The following is a 27,030-nucleotide window of genomic DNA, read 5'->3' as shown; positions in this document are numbered from 1 at the left end:
CTTAATGAGGGCTCCAATGTCTACACATCCTTATTAGCATGCATTATCACTTATATTTTTGATAGTTGCCATATTAATAGATATTATGTGGCTTTTGTTTCCATTTCTCTGATTATTAGTGACACTGATGACCTTTTCAGTCATATATTGTCCATTTGTATCATTTGTGTGCTGTCTTTGGAAAAATGTCTGTTCAAGTCCTTTGCCTATTTTTAAACATTTTTATAAAACTACTGATTTATAGATGTTCCTTGTGTATTTTAGGTAATAATCCTTATTAGATAAATGGCTTCCAAAATTACCTACCTTTCCAGAGGCTGCCTATTAACTTTGCTTGTTGACTTCAGTATGCAGAAGCTTTTTGGCTTGATATATCCCTGTTCCTCTATTGTTCTTTGAGTTGCTTATGCCTTTGGTGTCATACCAAAGAAATACTTGCTAAGCCCAATCCCATGAAGCTTCCCTATGTTTATAGTTTCAGGTCTTAAGTTTAAATGTTTAGTCCATTTTGAGTTCATTTTTGTGTATGGTATAAAATAAGGGTTCAAGTTTATTCTTTTGCACCCAAGTATCCAGTTTCCCTAATAGCATTTGTTGAAGAGACTAGCTTTTCCCATTGTGTATTTTTAGCAGTCTTGTCATGGATCAGTTCATTATTGATTGGGTTAATTTCTGGGGTCTCTATATGGCTCCATGATCCTTTGCATCTATTTTTTATTTCTGCTTCCATCATACCATTTTAATTACTACAGCCTTGTAAGGTATTTTGTTTTATTATTATTTTTTTTTTGACAGGCAGAGTGGACAGTGAGAGAGAGAGACAGAGAGAAAGGTCTTCCCTTGCCGTTGGTTCACCCTCCAATGGCCACCGCGGCCAGCGTGCTGCGGCCGGCGCACCGCGCTGATCCGAAGGCAGGAGCCAGGTGCTTCTCCTGGTCTCCCATGGGGTGCAGGGCCCAAGCACTTGGGCCATCCTCCACTGCACTCCCTGGCCACAGCAGAGAGCTGGCCTGGAAGAGGGGCAACCGGGACAGAATCTGGCGCCCCGACCGGGACTAGAACCCGGTGTGCTGGTGCCGCAAGGCAGAGGATTAGCCTAGTGAGCCACAGCACCGGCCTGTTTTATTATTTTTTGAAAATTTATTTGAAAGGCAGAGACACATAGAGAGACAGAGACAGATCTCTGCTAGTTCACACCCAAATGACTACAAAAGCTGGCATTGGGCCAGGCTGAAGCCAGAAGGCTATAACTCAGTCTGGGTCTCCCATGTAGGTGGCAGGGATCCAAGTAGTTCAGCCATCACTTGATGCCTCCTAGGGTGCACGTAAGCAAGAACCTGAGTGGGAAGTGGAGGCAAGACTCCAACCCTGGCACTCCAATATAGGATGTGGATGTCCCTCGTGGCATCTTGACTGCTGCACCAAATGTTGCCCCCTCCTAGAAGGCCTTGTCTCGCTACCTAACCGCCAATGTGAGAGTAGCGACAGTTGGGTCCTTTGGGAGGTGATTAGGTCATGAAGGCTCCTCTCTCATGAATGGAATCAGTGCTTTTATAAGAGAGACTAGAGGGGGCTCTCTGCCCCTTCTGTTGCTATGTAAGGACACACAAAAGGCACCAACTATGAAGCTGAGAGCCCTCGTCAGACAATGAGTCTGATGGCATCTTGATCTAGGACTTTCCAGTGTCTAGAATTATGAGCAATAAACTTCTGCTGTTTATAAATCACCTATTCTAAGGTATTTTGTTTTTTTTGCAGCCTAAATGGACTAGGAACTAAAGTGTATATTTCTAAGAGTTTGTCAATTTATTTTAGGTTTTCTTTTTTTAACTTTTATTTAATGAATATAAATTTCCAAAGTACAGCTTATGGAGTACAATGGCTCCCCCCGCCCATAACTTCCCTCCCACCCGCAACCCTCCCCTTTCCCGCTCTCTCTCCCCTTCCATTCACATCAAGATTCATTTTCAATTCTCTTTATATACAGAAGATCAGTTTAGCATACATTAAGTAAAGATTTCAACAGTTTGCACCCACATAGAAACACAAAGTGAAGAATACTGTTTGAGTACTAGTTATAGCATTAAATCTCAATGTACAGCACATTAAGGACAGAGATCCTACATGAGGAGTAAGTGCACAGTGATTCCTGTTGTTGACTTAACAAATTGACACTCTTGTTTATGGCATCAGTAATCACCCTAGGCTCTTGTCATGAGTTGCCAAGGCTATGGAAGCCTTTTGAGTTCACCGACTCTGATCATATTTAGACAAGGTCATAGTCAAAGTGGAAGTTCTCTCCTCCCTTCAGAGAAAGGTACCTTCTTCTTTGATGACCTGTTCTTTCCACTGGGATCTCACTCGTGGAGATCTTTCATTTAGGTCATGCACCTTAATGTTTATTGCAGCTCAATTCACAATAGCTAAGACCTGGATTCAACCTAAATGCCCATCAACAGTAGACTGGATAGAGAAATTATGGGATATGTACTCTACAGAATACTATACAGCAGTAAAAAACAATGAAATCCGGTCATTTGCAACAAAATGGAGGAATCTGGAAAACATCATGCTGAGTGAAATAAGCCAGTCCCAAAGGCAAAAATATCATATGTTCTCCCTGATCAGTGACAACTAACTGTGCACCAAAAAGGAAAGTTGTTGAAGTGAAATGAACACTATGAGAAATGGTGACTTGATCAGCCCTCGCCCTGACTGTTGATGAACAACTTAATACTTTATCCCTCCTAGTATTTTTTGTTTGTTCTACTTAATACTATTGGTTGAATTCTGTAATTAATACACAGTTATTCTTAAGTGTTGATACTTAACTGAAAAAATGATCCCTGTTAAATATAAGAGTGGGAATAAGAGAGGGAAGAGATGTGCAATTCGGGACATGCTCAAGCTGACTTGCCCCAAATGGTAGAGTTAGAAACATACCAGGGGATTCCAATTCAATCCCATCAAGGTGGCATGTACCAATGCCATCTCACTAGTCCCAGTGATCAATTTCTGTTCACAATTGATCATAATGATAGGACTAAGAACCAAAGGGATCACATAAACAAGACTAGTGTCTGCAAATACTAGCTGATAGAATAAAAAAGGGAGAGAATGATCCAACATGGGAAGTGAGATACACAGCAGACCCATAGAATGGCGGATGTCCTAAGCAGCACTCTGGCCTCAGAATTAGCCCTTAAGGCATGCGGATCTGGCTGAAAAGCCCATGAGAGTATTTCAGGCATGGAAAGCCAAGACACTCTTTCAAAAAAATGACCTATTTTAGGTTTTCTGATGTGTTGGTATATGATTATAGAAGTCTCTTATGATCCTGCAATTTTTGGACAGGATACCAAAGACAGGTAACCAAAGCAGAAATAGACAAAGGGGACTACATCAAACTAAACATTTCTGCACAGCAAAGGAAACAATCTCAAAATGAAAAGGCAACCTATGGAATAGGGGGATATACTTGTAAACAATATCTATAGTCAGTTTTCCCAATTTTAACAAATACCTTAGGTAAGATAACTGTATAAAGGAAAGGGGTTTATTTGGCCTCATTGTTCTGGAGCTTCACAGTCCAAGATTAGGTGGACCCCACGGGTTCAACCTCTGATGACAGCTTTTTGCTGCAAGAGGCCTCACATGACAAGGGACAGGGATGTGTATGTGTCTCTGGGTCTACCTGTTCTCTCTCTTTCCTTGTAGGATTCAATCACAGGAGCTCCAAACTAGGACTCTTATCCAATCTACTCACTTTCCAAAGTCCTCATTTCTTAAAACCTTGATTGGATTAAATTTCCACCCTCTTAGTACCATCAACAATAAGCCTAACTCCTACATGAGCTGCTGGGGCAGTGGGAGAGGGGAGGACACAGACTCAAACCTCAGCACCCTATTATCTGCTCAGGGCTTAATATCCAAAATATAGAAGGGATGCCTACAACTGAAAACAAATAACTTGATTAAAAATAGGTAAAAAAAACTTCAATATATTTTATTTTTCAAAGAAGACATACAGACAACAGGGATGTGAAAAGGTACTCAACATCACTAATTAACAGGCAAATGCAAATCAAAACTACAGTGAGATCATTTCATACCTGTTAGGCTGATGATTATGTAAACAATAAGTGATAACACATGTTGGTGAGGATGTGGCAAAAGAGGAACACTTAGGGCCGGCGCCGCGGCTCACTAGGCTAATCCTCTGCCTAGCGGCGCCGGCACACCGGGTTCTAGTCCCGGTTGCCCCTCTTCCAGGCCAGCTCTCTGCTGTGGCCAGGGAGTGCAGTGGAGGATGGCCCAGGTGTTTGGGCCCTGCACCCCATGGGAGACCAGGAGAAGCACCTGGCTCCTGGCTCCTGCCATCGGATCAGCGCGGTGCGCCGGCCGCAGTGCACAGGCCGCGGCGGCCATTGGAGGGTGAACCAATGGCAAAGGAAGACCTTTCTCTCTGTCTCTCTCTCTCACTGTCCACTCTGCCTGTCAAAAAAAAAAAAAAAAAAAAAAAAAAAAAAAGAGGAACACTTAGACAGTGCTGGCGGGAATATAAACTAGCACTGCCATTACTGAAAATAGTATGGAGCTTCCTCAAAAAACTGAATGCGGCAACCCTGTGATCCAGCAAACCCACTCTGGAAATAAAATCGGGATTTTGAAGATGTAGCTGCACTCCCACATTCCCTGCAGCACTATTCACAATGGCCAAGACACAGAAATAACATACATGTCCATCAATGGATGCATGGATAAAGAAATTGTGATGTATAGGTGTGCAGGGGAATGGTATTCAGCCTTCAAAAAAGGAGTTCCTGTCATTCATGTGAACATGGGTGAACATGGAAAGCCATTAGGCTAAGTAAAATAAGCCAGAGAAAAAGAGAGATTTTCCATATTACTTACATGTGGACTCTAAAACAAGTCAAAATAACAGAGAGCAGAAACATAAGGTTGCCACGGGCTGGGTGGGGTGGGTGGGGGGCTGGAGAAATGAGGAAATGTTGATCCAAGTGTACAAACTTGTAGATATATGGTAAAGAAGTTCTAGAGGTATAATGTATATCATGGTAACTATATTTAAGAATAGTGTATCATATACTTGAAATTTGCTGCAGAGTAGATTTTAAGTGTTCTCATCATACAAAAAGTGTGATGAGACTGTGAGGTGATGAATATGCTAATTTTCTTGATTGTGGGAATCACTTTGCAAGGTGTAAAGTAGCATAGAAAGTTCACTTAAAACAAGCATTTCATAAATGCTTTAATAATTGATAAGTAATAAATGGACCTTAAAATGACACACATAGCATTTCTATCCTTGCAATAACAGCCATCAATCATTCCCACTGTAGACATCATCATTTTTGGATCACTTGGGTCATGTCAGGCACTTCACTGATAAATTTACACTTGTTACTCTCATTAGAGAAGTTATCGGCATTCATTAGTGTTTAACAGTAATCTCTAACACATCTTCAGAACTTCCAGTCAAGACCTAGAATCAGCAAATGTCCATCTTTGATTGTATTCTTAGCAGAATGGAACATTCATGTTATGAAGGTATGGGACAATGTGTTATATGTGCATACAGATATGCTGAGGTGGTGGTCTGAAGTGGGAAAAGCAAGCAGTATTTTAGAAAGATATACACGGTAAGTCACAAAATTGAACAGTAGCTTTAATTTGCTTTCTCTGTAAAGGCAGCTCATTCCCTTCTCCTGTTTTGAGCGCACGTCCAATGCCATACGATACTGTCACCTGGCAAAGGGCGGTGATCAAAGCTGCCTGCGTCTGGCATCGCTAGCCCTTCTGTGGCTTTTCCTTTCTCAATAAACCTTTGACAAGGCTTAGGTGTTTGGAAGGTTGGTCTGCTCCTGTTTGGTCTACGTATTTCTAGCTCAGAAGAATGATGATGAATGTCTCTGAATGCTAATAAACAAGTGGCTTCGGTGAAGGCTTTTGTAATGCATTTCCCCAAGGGCTGCGGTGGCCTGCCTGGGGTTGGTTTGTGTGAAACTAGTGAATAATGTAATTACCAGGCTGGCAACTCCCCATGGCTCACAAAGCCGCAGAGCCACATATGTGAGAAGAAGGCAGGGCAAAAAATGTGTTCACCTACAAGCAGGAGTCAGACGCTTTGAATTTCAGGTTAGACTGATAAAATGATAAGGTGCTAAAGAGGCAGGACTTGGATTTGAACTAGAGATCTCAGGACTCATGATGCAGATGTGGTTGTGCTGGGAAGAATGTGAATAACATAAACATCACTATCTATGGGGAACTGGTTTCAGCACTTCTATGGCCACCAAGCCCTTTGTATAAAATGGCATGGGATTTGCATTTTACATTTATACATCCCCTTGTATGCATTAAATCATGTTTGAATTACTTTAAACATCTAATACTAATGCCATGTAAATAATAACTATTCTGTGTTGGAATAAGAGAGTGGATACATTTCATAAAATGACTTAAGTGGTTGCATCCAGGTTCCAAAATGTGGTAGATAGACCCTGAGACTGTATTTAGTAGCAAAAAAAAAAAAATACCTGGCACTGTCTCTAACATAAATAGCATATGAACGGCAAATAAACAGTTTTCATTGGTTTGTGACTCATTTGGGACGTAATTCCACTAAAGATGATGTGACGGCATTTAAGAGCTTGGCTGAAACTAGAACCACAGGAAACCTAAGGTGACTTTGGGAATGGTGAATACAGAATATAAAATAGCACACAACATAATAAAATGGTCACTTCCTGGGTGGGCTTATGAGTTGTTGCTATAATACATCCACACTGTTTTGACTACCTGATACTTGTCTTGGTCCATCTGGACTGTTCTAAAAACAACAACAAAACCCTGGAAGACAACAAACCCTGGAAGAACAACAAAACCAACAGAATTTACTTCTCACAGTTGGAGGCTGGGAAGGTCAAGTTCAGGGTGCCGGCAGACTTGGTGCCTGTTGAGGTCCTGCCATCTGGTTTACAGAGAGCACGTCTCACCACATCCTCCCATGGCAACAAGAGGACTAGAAAGCTCTGTGAGGCATCTTTTATAAGGGCAGTAATCCCATTCATGACATAATCATCTCCCAAGGGCCCAACTTCCCAACACCATCACTTTGAGGGTTAAGATTTCAACGTATGAATTTTAGGGAGAAACATTCAGGCCATAGCACTACTTTACCAGTAGATGATATTGGGATGAGCATCATCCTTTACCTGACCTGAGCTTTGTTTTTGTTCGTAAAGATACAATAAAATATCAACATCATACTCCCAGGATAAGAAACAAAGAAAAGTTGAATGACTTATTTCTGAGAAAGGAGTGCAATAAGAATTTGAACTTAGTTCTCAAGCATCTCACAAAATGCTGACCCCGAGAGCCTGGCTGTGCAACTCCTATGCCCCTGGGCTGCTGGCACAGTGCAGGGAAGGAAACTGGTGTTCACCTGAGCCCAGGTGTTCTGTTGCTTCAAGGTGAAATGCTGGTCTCCCGTGGTTAGAAGCAAAATCCAAAAACCAAGAGACATTCTTTCTCCTCCACACTGCGTCCACCTTCAATACCTAGGTATGGGTTTTATCAGGATACCATTGGCTCCTTTTTCTTATCCTTGCTGGTTATGTTTTAGGTTTAGTAATAAGAAGTCTGAGTAGGTAACAAAAATCTGGCCACAACATGTGATTTCAGGTGTGGGTGCACAATGGTAGCACCGCTTTAGAAGAGCAGTTCACGTGGCCAGCGCCGTGGCTCACTTGGCTAATCCTCTGCCTGTGGCGCCAGCTCCCTGGGTTCTAGTCCCTGTCGGGGCGCCGGAATTTGTCCTGGTTGCTCCTCTTCCAGTCCAGCTCTCTGCTGTGGCCCAGGAAGGCATTGGAAGATGGCCCAAGTGCTTGGGCCCTGCACCCGCATGGGAGACCAGGAGGAAGCACCTTGGCTCCTGGCTTCAGATTGGCACAGGGCCGGCCATAGCGGCCATTAGGGGAGTGAACCAATGGAAGGAAGACCTTTCTTTCTCTCTTTCACTGTCTATAACTCTCCCTGACTCTTTCACTGTCTAACCTTCCTGTCAAAAAATTAAAAAAAAAAAAAAAAGAAGAAGAGCAGTTCGCACAATGGGGGTTGTTTTGGCTGAACTGTGTCCTCCCTGGATTGATATCCTGCCTCCATAGCCCCCAGTCCCTCACAATGTGACTGTACGTGGATACAGGGCCTTTATTAGAGAGGAAATGAAGGGCAATCCTAAGGCTGTTGCTTAATAGGTCCTAATATGATATGGAGTCATTAGAAAGTAGGAAACACACAGAACACCCAGACCAAGGGACCAGTGTTTGGAAAAACAGCAAAAGGAGAGCTGCCCTCAAGCCAAGGAGAGAGGCCTCAACAGACACCGCAGCGGCTGGCCCCTTGACTTTGGACTTGCAGCCTCCAGAACCATGAGGAAGACTGAGTGCAGTAGCTTAAGCCTGTGATATTTTGCTATGGTAGCACTTGCAGACGAATGCAGGAGTTTCAACTCTAATGTGATAAACATTTGCAACTGTTGAAAATAAAAGAGCTGGCAGATGACCTCAAGGGTTGTCTGAGTAATGTTCCCATCATTGAGGAACCACTACCAGAAAAAGAAAACAGTGAATCTGGGGTTCAGATAAAATTGGGAAATGCTGGATTAGATAGTTTACCAGGTCTCTTTGCTGTAGAATTTCCTGGAGCCTTTAATGTGCTGCTGTACACATTGTTAGGACGATTCATACGATCTGGGGTCATCCTTGACACTCTCCTTCCCCTTACTCTGCATTGCCAGCCCATTATGAATTCCTGGTGACTTTATCTTCCAAGTATGCCTCAAATTAGCTCACTTGTCTCTATTGAACCACCATAAAAACCAGGACCAAATTACCTATGTCTCTCGCTTAGTCCACTGCAAAAACACCCACTGGCTGTTCCCCAAACAGTTTTCCCCAACACAGAGTAATCTTTTTTTACACAGGTACGATTATGTCAGCTCCCATTTCTTAAGGCATTTTAGCAACTTCCTTTTGCCAAATGAGAGGATCAAAATTCCTACTCATTTATTCAAGCTTATCTCGAACTAACTTCCTCACTGGGCTACACATTATTTTGCTCCCACCTGCCACAGGGTCTTTGCTCATGCTGTAACTTTTTCCTGGTCCGTTCTCACTATGTGGGTCTGGCATTGTGGTACAGGGTGTGAAGCCCCCATTTGCAACTTCAGTTTCCCATATCCAAGTGCCAATTTCAGCTTCCTGTAATGTACCTGGGAAGGCAGCAGAAGATGGCCTAAGGACTTGGGCCCCTACCACCCATGTGGGAGACCAGGATGGCGTTCAGCCTGGCCCAGTTCTAGCTGTTGCAGCCATTTGGGGGTGAAACTTTCTCTCCATCTGTCACTACGCCTTTCAAATAGATCAATCAATCAATCAATCAATCTTCAACTCCTATTATCTTCCTCAGAGAAGCCTTCCTTTACTTCCATTATTGGGTCATATCCTTCCACCATTGTACTTTTACTACTGAAAATTGACACATGTGTGGTTATTTGGTTAATCCCTGAATCCATTTATTCTAGGCTATGACATCCAACTTTGAAGAATATCTTATATGCAACACTCAGTTGATTTATTAAGTTTTGAGGAGGGCATATGTGAAACACATTGAAGAATTTTTACAAGAAATAAAAGAGCAGCATTAAAGGAGTTTTGACTCCTTAGAGATATAACTATTTGCTGTAATTTGGCATCTTTTGAAATAAATAAGCCATCTGAGAAGTGAATTTTGGAATGAATATGCTAATGGGATCTAAGTCCTGGAGATATGCTTGTATGTTTAACTTAAAAAAATAAGCTTTTGATTATAGGAATTTTCAAACCTACAGAAAACTTGAAAGACTAATACAATGAACAGCCATGTGCCTTCAATGAACCTGTTTGATGTTTTGCTCATGGAATGAAAAAAGTTGCTCTGCAGGTCTGACCTCTTTTGCTTTAGTGTGGACAATGCGACTCTGTACCTTCAGAAAGACAGAAGACTAGGGGAAGATGTCCCAAGTGCCCATGCCAGCCATACCTAGCCTGGCAAATAATACATCAAGATATATTTAGGGCTTGACCTTAAATAAGTTGCCATGGGGGATAATAAGACCCTTGTGGGACCAATGTGTTTTTTTTTTTTTAAAGTATAGCCATTTGAGAAAATAAGACACCTGTGCATGAAAGAAGTAGCAGATAAAAACACACGTATGTGCTGAGTGAGAGGGCACAATGCTGAGTTAAGACAATAAGGCTGCTTCTAGCCATGTACCTACAGGGCATTGACTCCCTGAGCCAAGTAGCATATCTCATTAGCAACCAATGAGAGCGACAACAAAAAGACCAGCTTGGGAAAATAATCTTATAAGGCAATTTATAAATCAGTACTTCCACTGTAAACAAACATGAGCGTAAAAAGTCTGCTTCCTTGCCTAAGTTATATTTACAGTTATTTTAGTTCCTTATTGGAAGAACAATCCAGAGCTGGGGAAGTCTTTGTTCCTTTAAGGGCCAACCCTGGTTTGGTGGACTTGAAGCCAAATTATTAATCCATTTTTCCCCCTGACAAAGAATAAGCTACTATGTTCACCAGATCTATCAAGTCAGACCCACACTCAGAGCCTGCCTTGGGTGAGTACCATTCCCAGAGGACTGGCCCAGGCTTGGAGATCTGGGCAGGGTTTCCATTATAACCCATGATTTTCAGAGGGGTGATCTGGGCTAGAGAAATCCCAACTAATTGGTAGATGAGCTCACAACCTAGTACAAATCTTAATAACACAGAAAGAAAAAACGTCATGTAAATGGAGGCATGGGGTGGGGGAGGACACCAAAGATGGTGCAAAATAAGGGGTGGGGGGGCTGTGTTTTAAAAATAATAAAAGCCATTACTACTTTGGGGCGCTATTCAACCCATACAAGACTGGAAATGACCTTCAGAAAGACAAGCTCTTCAGGTCCACAGGATCTCTTTAGATTAGGTTCTGGAAGGAGGCAGTTTACACACACACACACACACACACACACGTATATACATGTACACACTCTTGGCATGAGAACCTGGTTTTCTAAAACCTTATTTCTAGGTCAGATTTTCCAACCTGGAAAGGAGCCAGGGAGGGAGTGTACAGGATTACTTGTGTTCTTTAGTTTATGCTTTGAATTCATACTTCCCTGAGTTTTTCTCAATGTGTATATATTAATTTTACAATCGGGGAAAAATCCAATAAAACTTTCAAAGAACCCAGGGGTGGGTACTTGGTGTGATTAAAGCACCACTTGGGACTCTCACATTCCCCATTGGAGTCTCTGGTTTGAGCCCTTACTATACCACTTCTGATCCAACTTCCAGCTCACACATACCTTGGGAGGCAAAAGGTTATGGCTCACGCATCTGGGTCCTTCTCACCATCATGGGAGACCTGGACTGAGTTCTGAGCTCCTGGCTTCAACCTGGCCCAGCCCCAATTGTTTTGGGCATTTGGGGAGTGAACCAGAAGATGGGAGATCTCTGTCTCTTTGCCAGATGAATATTTTTAAAAAGGTCCGAGTTGAAGCTCCTTATTTTATTTTATTTTATTTTTTGACAGGCAGAGTGGACAGTGAGAGAGAGAGAGAGACAGAGAGAAAGGTCTTCCTTTTTGCCGTTGGTTCACCCTCCAATGGCCGCTGCAGCTGGCGCGCTGTGGCCAGCACATCGTGCTGATCCGAAGCCAGGAGCCAGGTGCTTATCCTGGTCTCACATGCAGGTGCAGGGCCCAAGCACCTGGGCCATCCTCCACTGCACTCCCGGGCCACAGCAGAGAGCTGGCCTGGAAGAGGGGCAACCGGGACAGAATCCGGTGCCCTGACCGGGACTAGAACCCGGTGTGCCGGCGCCGCAGGCGGAGGATTAGCCTAGTGAGCCGCGGCGCCGGCCGAAGCTCCTTATTTTTACACATGGGAAAACTGCTGTTGTAGGTAAGAAAGAGTCTCAAAAAAAAAAAAAAGGCTAGAAAATCAATACCTCGGGATTTGGGAGTAAACCTGTGATGGGATAACTAACAGATGTCTATTGAAGTCTTATTTAAACATTGGTAAGCTTAGATGGACAGATAATAACCCACTGTGTTGATGGAACACATACTAACTACCCATGCGTCAGTCAATGGACATCTGGGTTGCTTCTGCCTTTTATGGATGATACTGCTATGAACACTTGTATACAAGATTTTTTGTGGACATTTACATTTTTTTTCTTGGGTACACACCTAGGAGTAGAACTGCTGGTTAATATAGTAATTCTATGTTTAACCAGATTGTTTTCCAGAGTCAATGCACCATTGTGAATCCTCCCTCTCCCCAGAAGTGTACAAGGGTTCTCACTTCTCTGCCTCCTCATCAACACTTGCTATTGTCCACCTTTTCTGGATAATAGTCATTCTAGTGAGTTGCTATCCTGAAGTGATACACTTCATCATTTTGAACAGGTATAGCCTTTAAAAAACTGTTTTATCACCTAAGTCATAGAAGTTAACAAAAATTTTATTCACATGTATGTACTGATATGATTCCTAACTTTTAGGCCAACAACAAACCCATCTTTGAGTTAGCGCAATTACTGTTCCCAACTTCAGACAAAGACATGGAGGCTCACAGGAGTTAAGAATTTCTAGGGGCCAGCCCTGTGGCGTAGCGGAGCAAGCTACCACCTGCACTGCCGGCACCCCATATGGGTGCTGGTTCCAGTCCTGGCTGCTCCACTTCCGATCCCGCTCTCTGCTGTGGCCTGGGATAGCAGTAGAAGATGGCCCAAGTCCTTGGGCCCCTGCACCTGCGTGGGAAACCTGGAAGAAGCTCCTGGCTCCTGGGTTCAGATCTGGGCAGCTCTGGCCATTCCGGCCAATTGGGGAGTGAACCAGCCGATGGAAGACCTCTCTTTCTCTCTGCCTCTCCTTCTCTCAATGTAACTCCAACTTTCAAATAAATAAGTAAATCTTAAAAAAAAAAAAGAATTCTTAGAGCTGCAACAGTGTTGTTCTTTCAGTGGCTACCACCTGCGTATATAAACACAGGAATATATGATAGGGTAAAAAAAAGGGATAATTTTGTTGGATAGAAAGTGTTGAGTAAAGATGGCTAGGAGGCTGAAGAGAAATGGTGTTTAGGTGACTGCAACAGGCAATGCAGGATCTGCTGAGGGATGAAGGAGCAGAGCAGTGATTTCTGTGACCATGGAGCGATTTTTAAAGGGAGACTTGAGAGTAAATAGTTCCATCTCTGCTTTGCCACTTTGGGTAAGTTATTCTTTTCCACCTATTTGGAAAATTAAAGCATTAATTGTCCTAGGGTCATGGTGATACAAACTATCTACACAAGCGCTTAAATGACTGACATTTTAGTTCTGGCCCTTGCAAGAACAAGGCCAGTTTCTCTAGAATGACTGCATTCTCTCTATGCAGCAGGATCTGCCATTTCAGTTTTGTGAGGATTTTCCACCTTACATAAAAGAGCTCCTTTCTTTTCCTCCTTGTACTGGAGGCAAAATTATTTCTCAATAATAAAAACATTATTGTGAATTCTGGCCACAATCACAAGCAATTCCAGAAACTGAAATTCCTCGTGCTCTATTTAAACATTATTGGTAAAAAGTTCCTGATCACCAGAATTCCTTTCTAGAAATTCACTTTGTGATGCTGCACATGTAAGCCTTATATTTCAATCTAGGCTCTTGTGATTTCCAAATTTGTTTATGCAGACCCAAATCAAAGGACTCAAAAACATGTCTTCTGCATATCTAATTAATAAACATTGTCAAAAGTGGTATATATTTACATGTAATTTCCTGAAGAGAAACAACAACAACAACAAAAAGCAAGTTCCTCCAACACTAAGAATCTTTTTTTTTTCTTTTTCTCAACTTTTATTTAATAAATATAAATTTTTTTTTCTATTTTTTTTTAACTTTTATTTAATGAATATACGTTTCCAAAGTACGAATAATGGATTACTATGGCTTCCCCCCCATACCGTCCCTCCCACCCACAACCCTCCCCTTTCCCACTCCCTCTCCCCTTCCATTCACATCAAGATTCATTTTCGATTATCTTAATATACAGAAGATCAGCTTAGTATACATTAAGTAAGGATTTCAACAGTTTGCTCCCACACAGAAACATAAAGTGAAAAATAATAGATGATTTTTTTTAATGATGATGAAATCAGATCAGACCTATTGTCATGTTTAATCCCAGTGAGAGTCAAGTTGGGAGTTGATAGTTTCTTTTCTTTTCTTTTCTTTTCTTTTCTTTTCTTTTCTTTTCTTTTCTTTTCTTTTTTTTTTTTTTTTTTTTACAGAGGATCAGTTTAGTATGCATTAAGTAAAGATTTCAACAGTTTGCACCCCCATAGAAACACAAAGTGAAATATATTATTTGAGTACTCGTTATAGCATTAAATCTCAATGCACAGCACATTAAGGACAGAGATCCTACACGAGGAGTAAGTGCACAGTGACTCCTGTTGTTGACTTTACCAATTGACACTCCTGTCTATGGCATCAGTAATCTCCCTATGCTCCAGTCATGAGTTTCCAAGGCTATGGAAGCCCCTTGAGTTCTCCGACTCTTATCTTGTTTAGACAAGGTCATAGTCAAAGTGGAGGTTCTCTCCTCCCTTCAGAGAAAGGTACCTCCTTCTTTGAAGACTTGTTCTTTCCACTGAGATCTCACTCACAGAGATCTTTTGCCAGAGTGTCTTGGCTTTCCATGCCTGAACTACTCTCATGGGCTTTTCAGCCAGATCTGAATGCCTTTAGGGCTGATTCTGAGGCCAGAGTGCTATTTAGGGCATCTGCCATTCTATGAGTCTGCTGAGTATCTCACTTCCCATGTTGGATCACTCTCCCCTTTATTTATTCTATCGGTTAGTGTTAGCAGGTACTAGACTTGCTTATGTGCTCCCTTTGACTCCTAGTCCTTTCATTATGATCAATTGCGAACTGAAATTGATCACTTGGACTAGTGAGATGGCATTGGTACATGCCACCTTGATGGGATTAAATTGGAGTCCCCTGGTATGTTTCTAACTCTACCATTTGGGGCAAGTCAGCTTGAGCATGTCCCAAATTATACATCTCTTCCCTCTCTTATTCCTACTCTTATGTTCAACAGGGATCACATTTCAGTTAAATTTCAACACTTAAGAATAACTGTGTATTAATTACAGAATTAAATCAGTCATATTAAGTAGAACAGACAAAAAAACTACTAAGAGGGATAATGTATTAAGTTGTTCATTAACAGTCAGGGCTATGCTGATCAAGTCACCGTTTCCCATAGTGTCCCTTTCACTTCAACAAGTTTCCTTTTTGGTGTTCAGTCAGTTGTCACCGATCAGGGAGAACATATGGTATTTGTCCCTTTGGGACTGGCTTATTTCACTCAGCATGATGTGTTCCAGATTCCTCCATTTTGTTGCAAATGACTGGATTTCGTTGTTTCTTACTGCAGTATAGTATTCTAAAGAGTACATATCCCATAATTTCTTTATCCAGTCTACCGTTGATGGGCATTTAGGTTGGTTCCAGGTCTTAGCTATTGTGAATTGAGCTGCAATAAACATTAGGCTGCAGACCGCTTTTTTGTTTGCCAATTTAAATTCCTTTGGGTAAATTCCAAGGAGAGGGATGGCTGGGTCGAACGGTAGGGTTATCTTCAGGTTTCTGAGGAATCTCCAGACTGATTTCCATAGTGGCTTGACCAGTTTGCATTCCCACCAACAGTGGGTTAGTGTCCCTTTTTCCCCACATCCTCGCCAGCATCTGTTGTTGGTAGATTTCTGAATGTGAGCCATTCTAACCGGGGTGAGGTGGAACCTCAATGTGGTTTTGATTTGCATTTCTCTGATTGCTAATGACCTTGAACATTTTTTCATGTGCCTGTTGGCCATTTGGATTTCCTCTTTTGAAAAATGTCTATTGAGGTCCTTGGCCCATCTCTTAATTGGGTTGTTGGTTTTGTTTTTGTGGAGTTTCTTGATCTCTTTGTAGATTCTGGTTATTAACCCTTTATCTGTTGCATAGTTTGCAAATATTTTTTCCCATTCTGACGGTTGTCTCTTCACTCTCCTGACTGTTTCTTTTGCAGTACAGAAACTTCTCAATTTGATGCAATCCCAATAGTTAATTTTGGCTTTGACTGCCTGTGCCTCTCGGGTCTTTTCCAGAAACTCTTTGCCTGTGCCAATATCTTGAAGGGTTTCTCCAATGTTCTCTAGTAACTTGATGGTGTCAGGTCGTAGATTTAGGTCTTTACTCCATGTTGAGTGGATTTTTGTGTAAGGTGTAAGGTAGGGGTCTTGCTTCATGATTCTGCACGTGGAAATCCAATTTTCCCAGCACCATTTATTGAATAGACTGTCCTTGCTCAAGGAATTAGTTTTAGATCCTTGATCAAATATAAGTTGGCTGTAGATGTTTGGGTTGATTTCTGGTATTTCAATTCTGTTCCATTGGTCTATCCTTCTGTTTCTGTACCAGTACCATGCTGTTTTGATTACAACTGCCCTGTAGTATGTCCTGAAATCTGGTATTGTGATGCCTCCGGCTTTGTTTTTGTTGTACAAGATTGCTTTAGCTATTCGAGGTCTCTTGTGCCTCCATATAAATTTCAGCACCAATTTTTCCAGATCTGAGAAGAAGGTCTTCGGTATCTTGATTGGTATTGCATTGAATCTATAAATTGCTTTTGGGAGAATGGACATTTTGATGATATTGATTCTTCCAATCCATGAGCATGGAAGATTTTTCCATTTCTTGGTATCCTCTTCTATTTCTTTCTTTAAGGTTTTGTAATTTTCATCGTAGAGATCTTTAACGTCCTTGGTTAAGTTTACCACGCCTAACCTGGGAGTGTCACCTTTGGCACACCAAACAGAGCTCTCAGGCCACACCCATCTCAAGCCCTAAGGCTCCATCAAAAACAGATAGTCCACTTAATCTAGAGTCATAGTATAACAAGAAAAAGCACCACAGTGAAGAAACCAAATATCTCCAATATGACAAATAACAAACGCAAAAACCAAGGTAATAAAAACAAGGAAGTCACCATGAAGCCCTCAAATGAAAAAGACACCCCAATTCAAGATTATGAGGATGATGACATAGAAGAAATGCAAGAAGCAGATCTCAAAAAATTGATAAGAACATTAAGAAGTTCTCAAAAACAAATTCTTGAACTACAGAAATCCTTAATGGACAAGATAGAAAATCTCTCTCGTGAAAATGAAATATTAAGGAGGAATCAAAATGAAACGAAACAACTAGTACAACAGGAAACTGGGATAGTGACTGAAGTGAAGAATTCAATAGATCAAATGAAAAACACAATAGAGAGCCTTACAAACAGAATGGGAGAAGCAGAAGAGAGAATATCGGACTTAGAAGACAGAGAACAGGAAAGGATACAGTCAGACCAAAGAAAAGAAGAGGAAATTAGGAATCTAAAACATATTGTCGGGAATCTTCAGGATACTATTAAAAAACCCAACATTCGGGTTCTAGGAGTTCCTGAAGGCATGGAGAGGGAGAAAGGATTAGAAGGCCTTTTTAGTGAGATATTAGCAGAAAATTTCCCAGGTTTGGAGAAGGACAGAGAAATCCTAGTACAGGAAGCTCACAGAACCCCTAATAAACACGACCAAAAGAGACCCTCACCACGGCACGTTGTAATTAAACTCTCCACAGTGAAACATAAAGAAAAGATCCTAAAATGTGCAAGAGAGAAACGTCAGATTACTCTCAGAGGATCTCCAATCAGACTCACAGCTGACTTCTCATCAGAAACTCTACAAGCTAGGAGGGAATGGCAAGATATAGCCCAGGTACTAAGAGAGAACAACTGCCAGCCCAGAATATTATATCCTGCAAAGCTATCATTTGTGAATGAAGGTGAAATAAAGACTTTTCATAACAAACAGAAATTGAAAGAATTTGTTGCCACTCGTCCAGCCCTGCAAAAGATGCTTAAAGATGTGTTACACACAGAAACAAAGAAACACGGTCATCAATATGAAAGAAGGTAAAGGAAGGAAACCAAGGAAGGAAACCTCACAGCAAAAGATCACAGGGAATTCAAAGCATATATTAGAACTTATCTTTGGCAAATGGCAGGGCAAAGTTACCACTTATCATTAATCACATTGAACGTGAATGGCCTGAACTGTCCAGTTAAAAGACACCGTTTGGCTGATTGGGTTAAAAAACAAAACCCATCTATTTGCTGCTTACAAGAAACACATCTTTCCAACAAAGATCCATACAGACTGAAAGTGAAAGGCTGGAAAAAGATATACCATGCCAACAGAAATGAAAAAAGAGCAGGCGTAGCCATCTTAATATCAGACACCATAAACTTTACCACAAAAACCATTAAGAGAGACAAAGAGGGACACTACATAATGATTAAGGGATCAATTCAACAGGAAGATATAACAATTATCAATGTATATGCACCTAACTACAGGGCACCGGTTTATCTAAAAGAGTTGTTAACGGACTTAAAGGGAGACTTAGACCCCAATACAATAGTACTGGGGGACTTCAATACTCCACTCTCAGAAATAGACAGATCAATAGGACAGAAGATCAACAAGGATACAGTAGATTTAAACGACACTATAGCCCAAATGGATCTAACAGATATATACAGAACTTTCAATCCTACAGCTAAAGATTATACATTCTTCTCAGCAGTACATGGAACCTTCTCTAGGATTGACCACATACTAGGCCATAAAGCAAGTCTCAGCAAATTCAAAAGAATTAGAATCATACCATGCAGCTTCTCAGACCATAAAGGAATGAAGTTGGAAATGAACAACTCAGGAATCCCTAGAGCATACGCAAACACATGGAGATTGAACAACATGCTCCTGAATGAACAATGGGTCATAGAAGAAATCAAAAGAGAAATCAAAAACTTTCTGGAAGTAAATGAGGATAACAGCACAACATACCAAAACTTATGGGACGCAGCAAAAGCAGTGTTAAGAGGAAAGTTTATATCAATAGGTGCCTACATCAAGAAATTGGAAAGGCACCAAATAGATGAGCTTTCTATTCACCTCAAGGATCTAGAAAACCTACAGCAAACCAGACCCAAATCTAGTAGGAGAAGAGAAATAATTAAAATCAGAGAAGAAATCAACAGGATTGAATCAAGAAAAACATTCCAAAAAATCAGCCAAACGAGGAGCTGGTTTTTTGAAAAAATAAACAAAATTGACACCCCATTGGCCCAACTAACTAAAAAAAGAAGAGAAAAGACCCAAATCAATAAAATCAGAGATGAAAAAGGAAATGTAACAACAGACACCACAGAAATCAAAAGAATAATCAGAAATTACTACAAGGACTTGTATGCCAGCAAACAGGGAAACCTATCAGAAATGGATAGATTCCTGGACACATGCAACCTACCTAAATTGAACCAGGAAGACATCGAAAACCTAAACAGACCCATAACTGAGACAGAAATTGAAACAGTAATAAAGGCCCTCCCAACAAAGAAAAGCCCAGGACCAGATGGATTCACTGCTGAATTCTACCAGACATTTAAAGAAGAACTAACTCCAATTCTTCTCAAACTATTCAGAACAATTGAAGAAGAGGGAATCCTCCCAAATTCTTTCTATGAAGCCAGCATCACCTTAATTCCTAAGCCGGGAAAAGATGCAGCACTGAAAGAGAATTACAGACCAATATCCCTGATGAACATAGATGCAAAAATCCTCAATAAAATTCTCGCCAATAGAATGCAACAACACATCAGAAAGATCATCCACCCAGACCAAGTGGGATTTATCCCTGGTATGCAGGGATGGTTTAATGTGCGCAAGACAATCAATGTGATACACCACATTAACAGACTGCAGAAGAAAAACCATATGATTCTCTCAATAGATGCCGAGAAAGCATTTGATAAAATACAACACCCGTTCATGATGAAAACTCTAAGCAAACTGGGTTTGGAAGGAACATTCCTCAATACAATCAAAGCAATCTATGAAAAACCCACAGCCAACATCCTATTGAATGGGGAAAAGTTGGAAGCATTTCCACTGAGATCTGGGACCAGACAGGGATGTCCACTCTCACCACTGCTATTCAATATAGTTCTGGAGGTTCTAGCCAGAGCTATTAGGCAAGAAAAAGAAATTAAAGGGATACAAATTGGGAAGGAAGAACTCAAACTATCCCTCTTTGCAGATGACATGATTCTTTATTTAGGGGACCCAAAGAACTCTACCAAGAGACTATTGGAACTCATAGAAGAGTTTGGCAAAGTGGCAGGGTATAAAATCAATGCACAAAAATCAACAGCCTTTGTATACACAGACAATGCCATGGCTGAGGAAGAACTTCTAAGATCAATCCCATTCACAATAGCTACAAAAACAATCAAATACCTTGGAATAAACACTAAGAATCTTAAAAGAAACAGGCTAGTTTTCAGTGGGACAGAGTTGATTCAGAAATGAGAAATACAGACCAGAATGCTCATTATTCTAAACATGTTTATTTTGAGCAATGGATCTTCATGTTGCAATCTTTGGCTTGGACCTGACAGCCTATATTTAAAGGGCATATTCTCCGATGTGGTGGGGTGGGGGTGGGTGGAGGGAAGGTGAGTGGTTTGGAGTAAGATAACAGCCCAGTTTTACTGCTCTTGTTCATTCTGTGCTGGGGTTGAAGCATTCAGTGGAGAAAAGCAGCATTGTTTCTGGGGGTTCTGCACAGGAGTGGGAAGGAGGAAATGCTAGAAGGGTGATTGCTCAATTTCATTTCTTGAAAGGCACGATTGTGTTTACTTTTCCTCCAAATCGAAGCTTTGGGGTCCAGAGCGACTGAAACACCTTTTAGGACTAGACGTTCATGAAAAGACTGAGACTTTTCCCGAAACCACCAAGCTGGGAAATGAGAAGAGCGGCCTGATGGTGGGTGGTTTGGGAAAAGCAGTAGAAGATGGCCCAGGTGTTTGGGCCCACCTCTGTCACCCATGTGGGTGACTGGGAGGAAGCTCCTGGCTCCTGGCTTTGGCTGGGTGTTGTGGCCACCTGAGGAATGAACCAGAAGCTGGGAGTTCTCTCTCTCTCTCTCTCTATCCCATTTCTCCCTCTCTTTCTTAAAAAAAAAATAATAAAAAAGAGCTGACCGTCAACTGTCAGAGTGCCATGTTCCTTCAATATGTGACAGTACTGATCTTTGACATGATTAGACCTTGGTATTTGGATCTGCCTGAAAATGTGAAGTAAGGTCTTGGCGAAAAAGAAAACCATGACTTTTTATAAACAATCTAATTTTGGAGCTTCTAAATATCACTTATTTTTCATAGTCACAGCAACACCACCAATGCATAGAAAGCCATCAGAGGAAATCTAACACGATCTGAAAGTGGCCACTCAGTGCAGGTGGGAACATTGCGGAACCTGTCACAGATCTTGAGTTCCACCTGTCTCTTACTAGCTCTGTTATCTGGAACAGCTTGCTCAACCTCCCTGAGCCTGCTCTTTTAAGTTAATGTATACAACACACCGAGAGTACCTGGCACATATCTGTTGTTCAATTAACAAGAACAATTCTCGCTCTCCTGACAAAGAAGACTAAAAGCTAAGGCCAATACCAACATGATATGAAGTCTTCCCCTCCGAAACTGATCATGTTTCATGTCACCTCCTATTTTATTTGGGCTTCATCTTCAGCTACTGAGTTTTTGAGTATCTCCTGTTGTCAGGTAGCACACAGCAAGGAGTGCAAGGTACCTACACTACAGTCCTTGCCCTTGAGGGGAAGGGACATTTGTTGATGCCATCCACTGAGACGGTAACAGGAGGGAGAGCAAATGAGTGGGGCCCGAGAGGTGGCAAGGATGGATTGTTTCAGGTGAGTAGAGTCTAATGGGATCTGGGGACCTGTGAGTGCATCTACTCTGCAGACAGCTGTTCTCAATGGATCTCGAGCTGCGTGGGAAGATGGGGCTGGAGACAGGCATTTGGGCCTCAAGTGCATGTGAGCGATGAGCGGTGCACACTCTTGGGCACGGTCAGAGGAGGGGTGGGGAGGGTTGGGAGCTAGAAGGGTGGGAAGAAGCACAGGGTAAGGAGGGAAACCAGGGGCACATCAGTGCCTGGGAGTGCAAGGCAGCAACACGGGTTTTTGGGTATCCCCTGGGAACCCAAAGACAAGATTTGTGGCTACTTGGGTTTTAAAATTAACATTTAAATAACAAATCCAGAAACATCGCTTTTCTCTTGAGTCGAGATCAGCTACAAATCTTATATGCTATTTAAAATTTTCTAAACTCTGTCAATCTTAAGAATGATTTTTTTTTTTTTGGACAGGCAGAGTGGACAGTGAGAAAGAGAGACAGAGAGAAAGGTCTTCCTTTTGCCGTTGGTTCACCCTCCAATGGCCGCCGCGGCCGGCGCGCTGCGCTGATCAGATGGCAGGAACCAGGTACTTATCCTGGTCTCCCATGGGGTGCAACCAAGGACCTGGGCCATCCTCCACTGCACTCCCTGGCCACAGCAGAGAGCTGGCCTGGAAGAGGGGCAACCGGGACAGAATCCGGCGCCCTGACCGGGACTAGAACCCGGTGTGCCGGCGCCGCAAGGCGGAGGATTAGCCTAGTGAGCCGCGGCGCCAGCCAAGAATGATGTTTTAACTTGGTTACTTAAAATAACAGACATTTTAAACTCTGCACTTACAAATGTAAGAAATTTGATTTTTTTAAAAATATCTGTTTTATGACCAATAACTAAACCCTCCTCCAGTACTAAAGTGTTATATTAAATAAACTAATAAATAAGGCAAATCTTCAGTTTTCTTAAACATTTCAATATAGTGTTAAACACAGGAAAACTTTTTCTTAAAATTTTAAACTTAAAAATCCAAAGTCTAGGGGACGGTGCTATGGTGTAGCAGGTAAAGCTGCCTCCTGCAGTGCCGGCATCCCATATGTGTGATGTTTCAATTCCCGGCTGCTCCACTTCCCATCCAGCTCTCTGCTATGGCCTGGGAGAGCAGCAGAAGACGGCCCAAGTCCTTAGGAGGCCCAGAGGAAGCTCCTGGGTTCTGGATCCTGGCTTTGGATCGCCTCAGCTCCTGCTGTTGAGGCCATCTGAGGAGTGAACCAATGGATGGAAGACATTCATATTCTCTCTCTCTCTCTCTGCCTCTCTGTAACTCTGTGTCTCAAATAAATAAATAAATCTTTCCCTAAAAATTCAAAGTCTAACTCAATCATCTAGTGAAATTTATTTATTTATTTGAGAGAACTCCTGTCTGCTAGTCCACTCCCCAGAATGCTCACAAAGGCCTGGGTTGGGTTGGGAATTCAATCAAGATTTCCCACATGGGTAGCAGAGACCCAGCAGCTACAGCCATCACCTGCTGCCTCACAGAGCATGCATTTAGCAGGAACCTGGAGTCAGGAGCTAGAGTTGGGCATCTCTGATATGAGAGGCGGGCATCTTAACCACTGGGCTAGATGTCCAACCCCTAATGATATATTTTAAATTAGCAATTACAAGCCTAGTCTTGAACAATTTTTTAAATCATTATAAATATTTTGAAATAAAAATTTAAACAAATATTTTAAAATAAAAACTTTTCTCAAACTTACATAAAAATGTAAATACTTTGAATTTTATTTAGTGCATCATATTTATATCTAATTTAAATTTTTCTAGGGTTAAAACATTATCTTGGGGGTTGACACTGTGACACAGTAAGTTAAGCCTCCGCCTGCAGTGCCAGCATCCCTAATGGGTGCCAGTTTGAGTCCTGGTTGCTCCATTTCTGACCCAACTCCCTGTTAATGGCCTGGGAAAGCAGTGAAGGATGGCCTCGGTGCATGGGAGACCTGGAAGAAACTCCTGGCTCCTGGCTTTGGATCAGCCCAGATCCTGCTGTTATAGTAAATTTTTGGGGAGTGAACAAGTGGATAGAAGACCTCTCTCTGTCTCTCCTTCTCTGTCTGTGACTCTCAAATAAATAAATAAATAAATATTTAAAAGAAAAACCATTATTTTGAAGGAAAACAATTTAATTTTCCTTAGAAATGTGTGGTTATTACTTAGCACATTTTCATGGAAGAATTGGCCCAGGATTCAGGATTTAATCTATATATTACAAACAGTTGAATTTTCTTACCTATGTCCCCAAGATTCAAAGTACTTAGTACCTAATTCTCAAATTATGTGCCTTTTTTTTCTGTGGATGGAATCACAAACCCTAGATATTCAGAGGACCAAGGACTGGATTCAGGATCATGAAAACCTCAGGGTCAGATCTGATTATAGGTGATGGAGGAAGACAGACTGGCCACAAAAATGGGAAAAAATTCAGGAAGGAGAAATATAATGGTGTAACAGGGAATTTCAAAGAGAAAGTATCATCAGTAGTTTGAAATGTTGATGGCAGGTTTAAAGGGTTAAAGGGGGTAAATATGACCACTGCATTTGGTCAATGCTAAGGTCTGAATAGGATTTCAGTCCCCATCTCATTCAGACTTTAAATCCCAAAGTTGTGGACTGGTGGTACAACAGGGTGGAGGCTTGATCCAATTATGGTGTCTGGAAAGTGGGGTCTCTGGGATGTGATCGGATTGGATTAGGTTGTTAGGGTGGAGTCCCCATGAGCAGATCAGGTGACTGTAAGGAGAGATCACACAGGCGTAAATGAACAACAGAGCTTCCTTTCTCTCTCTGCTGCCTGGCTCAGCACATGACCCTTCCTCTGCAAGTACTCTGCCATCCACAAACCTTATCAGTGGCCAGACCAACGGAGCCATATGATCTTGGACTGTGAACCTCCAAAACTATTAGCTTAAATAAATCTTCTTTCATAAGAAGCTTATGTCTGTTATTTTAGTTTACTGAAATGCTGACTAATACAGCCAGGGAAATTTTCAAGTCATAATGTAGACAGAAGCTGAATAGCATATATTAGAATGAATTGGCATAGGGGCTTGGGAATTGTAGTTAAAAGCTGCAATAATTTGGGGACCGGTGCCATGGCTCACTTGGTTAATCTGCCTGTGGTACCGGCATCCCATATGGGTGCTGGTTCTAGATATAAATATGATGCACTAAATAAAATTCAAAGTATTTACATTTTTATGTAAATTTGAGAAAAGTTTTTATTTTAAAATATCCATTTAAATTTTTATTTTAAAATATTCATAATGATTTAAAAAACTGTTCAATAAAAAGACTAGGCTGGGGCTGGCGCTGTGGCTCACTTGGTTAATCCTCTACCTGCGGAGCCACCATCCCAAATGGGCACTGGGTTCTAGTCCCGGTTGCCCCTCTTCCAGGCAAGCTCTCTGCTGTGGCCCGGGAGTGCAGTGGAGGATGGCCCAGGTCCTTGGGCCCTGCACCCGCATGGGAGACCAGGAGAAGCACCTGGCTCCTGGCTTCAGATCGGCGCAGCGCTAGCTGTGGCAGCCATTTTGGGGAGTGAACCAACGGAAGGAAGACCTTTCTCTCTGCCTCTCTCTCTCACTGTCTATAACTCTACCTGTCAAATAAAAAAAAAAAAGCTGCAATAATTCAAGAACTCTTTAAAATTTAATTTTTAGTTTTTCATTACTTATTTAAAAATTTTTTAACATGTAATACTTGTACATTTTTATGGGGCACACTGCAATATTTTAACCATATATAACAAACTGATCAAAGAGTGATGAAGTGGAAGTCAAAAGGCTCAATGGAGAAGACAGTTACTTTGTATTTTAATTTTTAAAAATTCCACCTCAGGATAGAGATTAATTGGTGAAGCAACATTCCAAAGGAGAGAAGATGAAAGTAAAAGAGCCCACAGGAAAAGGCTGACGCTGAACAGGAAAAGGAACTCTGTCTCTGGGTATGGAGGGAATGAGGAAAAGATTGATACAGATGTAGACAAATTAGTGGGTGCGAACCAGGCAGGAGGTTAGGGTTGCTTGAACCTCACTGCCTGCACTTGGCAGGCCTTAGCCAACGCCTGGGAAGAACCCAGTCACAGCTTCTGGGAACAGACAGAATCTGGCCTGCCATGATGACAGCTCCAGATATGGCCCAAAGGGAGCCATAGGAGGGCTTCCTATAGGGTAGCAGTTCATATGAGTCACAAATTTGAGCAGAAATTCTAGATGCTTCTATTGAAACAATTTCTTAAAGACAACATGGCCAGAGTCTGAGACAGGCTCTCAGGCACTTGCTAACACCTCTTAAACTGGGTATCATGTTTCTTGGCCCCACAGAATCATGACCCTATTTTTTTTGTTTTACATTAAATATACACAGCCAATTTTCCCCACCTCTTTCCCTAGACAACTTTTCCTTCTTCTACTACTCTTAGCATCATCACTTTCTCTGCAAAACTTTCCCTACCTTCTCTCTCTCCTCCCCATTTAAGTGAGATCTCATAGAGGCTGAAAGATACCCCTTTGATAAATTCCCCTTCGTTCCATAACAATTTAAATTTCATTTCTATCTAAAGATTATTTGAGGTTCCTCTTTCCCAGTAGATATCATAAGCCATACAGAGCACAATGCGCAGCGTGTAGATGAATGCTTGTACAAGCTATTAAAGTTGAGTCAGCAGGAAGCCAGTGGCCTGAGGCCCTCTCCATACTTTGAGTTCCTACATAGCAAACTGCAATCTAACTTAGTGTTCTTATGCACTGTGTCAAGTGATTTCAACTTTGTGCAAACATCACATACAGTTTGCTTACACAAATCTAGATGGCGTAGTCTGCAGCACACCCAGGTATATGGCAGACAAATATGGCATAGCCTGCTGTTCCTGGAGCCATGAGGAACAAAACACCACCAGATTAAATGAAGCACAGGAGAAAATGGTGCAATCAAGACTTGTGATAAACAGAACATATATAAGCATGCAGTACACTGTTTCCTGGTAAGCACTTCTTTATAAGTA

General features: G+C 41.7%; 1 protein-coding gene across 2 annotated transcripts in view; it reads right to left on the bottom strand.

Moving 5' to 3' along the window:
- Positions 1-27,030, bottom strand: part of C2H4orf19 (chromosome 2 C4orf19 homolog) — a 105,367-nt gene that overhangs the window by 60,443 nt on the left and 17,894 nt on the right. The window lies entirely within an intron of this gene.

This window comes from Oryctolagus cuniculus, chromosome 2 (genome assembly GCF_964237555.1).
Source record: "Oryctolagus cuniculus chromosome 2, mOryCun1.1, whole genome shotgun sequence".
Taxonomy (NCBI): Eukaryota; Metazoa; Chordata; class Mammalia; order Lagomorpha; family Leporidae; genus Oryctolagus; species Oryctolagus cuniculus.
The sequence above is the reverse complement of the archived record's forward strand: the minus strand, read 5'-3'. Positions and strand labels throughout refer to the sequence as shown.